This window comes from Galeopterus variegatus, unplaced genomic scaffold (assembly GCF_000696425.1).
Source record: "Galeopterus variegatus unplaced genomic scaffold, G_variegatus-3.0.2 Scaffold2264, whole genome shotgun sequence".
NCBI lineage: Eukaryota > Metazoa > Chordata > Mammalia > Dermoptera > Cynocephalidae > Galeopterus > Galeopterus variegatus.
This window is the reverse complement of record NW_007728375.1, coordinates 10,222-14,827: the sequence shown is the minus strand read 5'-3', so window position 1 is coordinate 14,827 and position 4,606 is coordinate 10,222.

Below are 4,606 nucleotides of genomic sequence, written 5' to 3'. Positions count from 1 at the left end.
GACGTTTCAGGGAGTTCGGGGCCCGCCCCAGCAGCCCTCCTCGGACGCCCCGGGCTCCGGCTGGCCCTGGGGATCGAGGACCAGCAACGAGGCTGGCGCGCCCTGATCGAGGGGACGGCACGGCCTCCGAGAGGAAAACAGATGGGGGAGTGACGGTCACAACACGCTAGATGCAGTCCGTCCCGGGCGCGGAGGCCCGGCCGCCGTTCACGGGCCCCGCAAAGCACCCGCGCTGGCGCGAGCTCCCGCGAGCTGCATTCGTCCCAAGTCTACTGCCGCAGCGCCACCTCGTGGCGGTGTCTTGCTTTAGCCCTGTTTTTAGTTCCTGGCTTTTTTCCTGTTGAATAATTTCAAAAATAAGTGCTCTTGAATCTAAAGTAATAGAGCCCTTCTGGGGAGAAAGATACGATTCACAGCAGTAGCTATAATAGGGCACTAAGTTACTAGAGCCTCACATCGTAGAATGCATGAAAAGACGCAGTAAGGATGGGCTTTGTTCAGTAAGTCTCCCGCAATTTGGGGCAGGCATTTCTGGTCAGTTCTGTTTATTAATCACCGTTCCTGTTCACATCTGCTTTCCATCTCGCATCTTCTTCGCTTAGGCTTCTTACTCACCGGATGTTGGGTCCAAACAACAAACGTTCCACGAACTGCTGTGCCGTTATCTGCAATCCATTCCTGAGGTAATCTGTAACGATGCACTATGGGGTACTTAATAAGTTGTCTAAAAGGACAAGCATATTGCTTTAGAATTACTCAGAGAAGGTACCCGATGTTGACGTTACACAATTAATTACCTATTCAAGCCCAACAGTGCATATAGTGTGGTCTCACGCACACCCAGAGAAAAGGCCTAGAACAAATTTTTTTGTTTCTTATTTATTTAGGAAACCATAGCAACACTATTAAAGCCCTCTCTAATCAGTTAGGAAATGCAAAATACGTAATAACCATATCCCCATAAAAACAAATCAGAGAATATTTTCAGTGAGCTGACCTACTGATGCCGATATCTGAGTATTTATTTAGTAAAACTAAGTTAAGTTTAGAAGATAATGAGGCTTTGAATTGGATATTACATGCTTTGAAGAAGAGGTTAAAAAACCCTCAATTGGTTAGGGTTGAGCTTGGAAGAGATTTTAGGAAATTATTTACCTGTAATTAATAATCACTTTTAGATTTAAGGATTTTCTTCCCTTTTCCAGAGGAGGGATTGTAGAACAACAAAAAGTATGGATTTGTTGTGACATTTGAGGACGATTGAAGGCTTTTTAGAAAATAATAAGTTTAAAGTTTAGTTTTTGTGACAGTGTTGTTCATAGTCATTTCTTGATTATCTCCACTTCCCATATTTCAAGGCCCTTTTCTAATTCTACTATTAACCTACTGAAGATTACAGAGTTGTTCTAGTCATTTCTCCTGGTTTCAGGTAATTATTTGAGCCTTCCTGACTTCTCCGGTATTCTCGGTAGACCTGTCAAAAGGAAGGTGTCCGGAGTTGGCTGGTTAGCTCACTCGGCTAGATCATGGGGCTGGTAACACCAAGGTCATGGGTTCGGATCTCAATACAGGCCAGTCACAAAAAGGAAAAAAAGGCAGGCGTCCAGTGGGAGAGCATCCAGATGGGAGCTAGAGCATGCCTATTGTGAGCACAGTTGAGCTGTTCCATGTGGACTTTCTGAACACATCAGTGTTTAGAAATTTAGGCTAAAAATGCTTAAAGTGTGTTTTGGAATTATTATTATTATTAATTTTTTTTTTTTAAAGATGACCGGTAAGGGGATCTTAACCCTTGACTTGGTGTTATCAGCACCACGCTCAGCCAGTGAGCCGCGGGCCGGCCCTATTAAGCACTATTTCTAACCCCAGGTTTCCCCGGCTTATGTAGCAATGGAGCGGGCACAACTCAGCTTTCTTCCTGGGGATCTTATTTGGACACTTCATGTGGCACAAGAATGGTTCTGCTCCAAAGTCTGAAGACATGAAAATGCTTTTTGAGCAGCACTATCTGAACTTATATAGGAAATGAAGTTTCTAGAGGTGGGAAACTCTGCTGACTGTAGTTCGCTCTTCAGATTATTATTCTTGACTGTCAGTCAGATCAGTTCCCCTCTAACACCTAGTTTTAACCTTATGGCTTATTTTCCTGTGTTTTGTGTGACAATAGGGAGGTTATACATTTTTATCCAGATGTTATACATTTTTATCCAAAAATAGAGACTTCTTCTTGGATATAACTTATTCCCACTGTATGAGTTTGGAAGAGGGGGGCCAAGAGCCAAAAGAATAAAACCAGCAGGTGTTGGGGTCACACATCGCTCATGCTGTTCTGTGTATTTTCAAAAAATCTACTGTCATGGGTAAGAATTTCTGCATATACTTCAGCCTCTGGAATTTAAGAGGCTGAGCCCCCGGATTACAAAGTAGGCAGAGCTGAGAACAGGTTTTTGATACTGTGGGTCAGGTGTCCCACCTGCCATATACCTGCTCGTGTTCCCCATTATAAAAACACAAAGGACAAGTGGTTTGTCTGTCTTCCCAGCCTGTATTCTTATCAAGTGGATTCATCCCTCCCTTGGCCCACACTCATCAGCCCGACACAGCCCAGGCCCCTGGTCGCCTCCTTGGTGACACTGCAGTTACACTTGTTCACCTAAGAAGGGCACAGAAGGTTTGGGCTCTCACCCCACCCACTGTCCCCATCCAGTCCATTCTCCACAGCTGCCCGAGAGATCCCGCCACGTTACTCTGCTCTTTAGAATCTGCTCAAAGCTTCTTTTCCTAGAGAAGGAGTTTAGGTTCCCAAGGGGACCCTCCACTGACTGCCCAATTCTTCAAATCCATTTCCTACCACAAGCAACTGGCACCTGACTCGACCCTGAAGACCCCACAGACTGGCCTGCCTGGGTGTGATGCTGGTGGCCCCGCTCACTGCACTCCTCTGCTGGCAAGATCCTCTGGTCCCTCAGAGCCTGGCTAAAATGGCATGTCACTCTTGTTTTCTGTTACTTACTTGAGCCAAATGAATCATTTCCTCATCTGTTTGCTCAGGAAAGATACATTCCACATCATGCTGATTACTAGGTGCATGTTTTTTCATATTTTATTGAAATTGGGATGCATGTGACACTCACCACGGGCCAAGGTGTCAGCTGTGAGGTTTGCCCTCGCCTGCATGTGGGTGTCAGTGGCTTGGACTGAATTCTGAGGATGATAGTTGAAAGTGCTTTTAAAAGAAATGCCACGTCACCAGCTCTCCCGGTGGAGCAGAGGCAGCGTCGTGCAAGCCCCATGACCAGACCTCGGAGCTGCGAAGTGACGCAGGGCAGCCCGAGAATGGACATGAGGAAGTCTAGGAACATCTTCAGCAATCTACTTAGCTCATATTTTCTTTTTTTACATATGCATAAAAGTGATATGGTATTAAAATCAATGTCTAAAAGAGGTTAAGTTCTTTCTTAAGTTCTTGCAAAACAGAAATTTTAAGAAATATGAGAGGAGTAACATCACCAAAAATGGTGAAGTAGGGAACTCCAGGGCTCTGTCCGCCCCCAAAACAACTGGCAAAAGCTGTCAGAATCAACTTTCACAGGACTCTGGAACCTGGCCACAAACTTTCAACAACCAGGGGGAAGTGTAATAAAGAAAGAAGCCACACTGCAGTAGGTGAGCACTGGGCATTTTAAATTGCCCATGTGCCATCCCCATCCTCCTGACAGCTGGCAGCCGTGGAGGTGGCAGCATGAGCTCCTGATGGAGGTTGCCTGTGCCAGGGAGCAGTGCAGAAACTTATATCCTCAGAGAACTGTGGCTTTGCATTTGGACCTGGCCGACAGCTCCCTGAGGCTCTGGAGCACGTAGTGGCATTTAGGCACTTGCTGAAAGCATGTACGGGCAAAAGCATTGACTGCAGCAGCTTCAGACCAGCAATGGAAAGACCAAAAATTCTGTAAAGGAAGAATTTGGGAACAGAGATACGTGGAGAACAGGGGCTTTTAAAAGCTCCTGCATGTACTAGGGAATAAAGAAGGCTGCACGTATGCCCAGAATGGGCTGCACACCTTCAGGAAGAGAGAGCTAAGGCAGAATTATAAACAGCCTGACTAAGAGCCAATTGTAAACACTAGAAGAATTTGTGGGGTTTTTTTTTTTTTCTTTCTTTTTATGGGGTTGAAGGGGCTTTGAGGAAACTCTGTGGAAACACTAGCTGACCACTAAGCTGATGGAACACAGACTTCCGTGGCCACAGAAAAAAAGAATACAGATTTTACAAAAGCAATTTCAAAAAGTCAGTAAACAACTAACAGCCCACAACAACAGCAACAACAAACCCTGAAGAGGGGGAAAATTTGCCAGATTATAATACTCAAAGGATCTAGTTTTCAACAAAAAATGTATGAGGCATGCAAGGCAAGAGAAAGAGTGACCCATTCACAGGGTCATACCGTGAAGAAATTAACAGACACTGTCCCTGAGGACGCCCATCATCGAACATGCTAGATAAAGACTAAATTACCTATTTTAAAGATGCTCAAAGAATTAAGACAAACTATATGCAAAGAACTAAAGGAAGCTAGGAGAATGATGTATCACCAAATAGAGAATA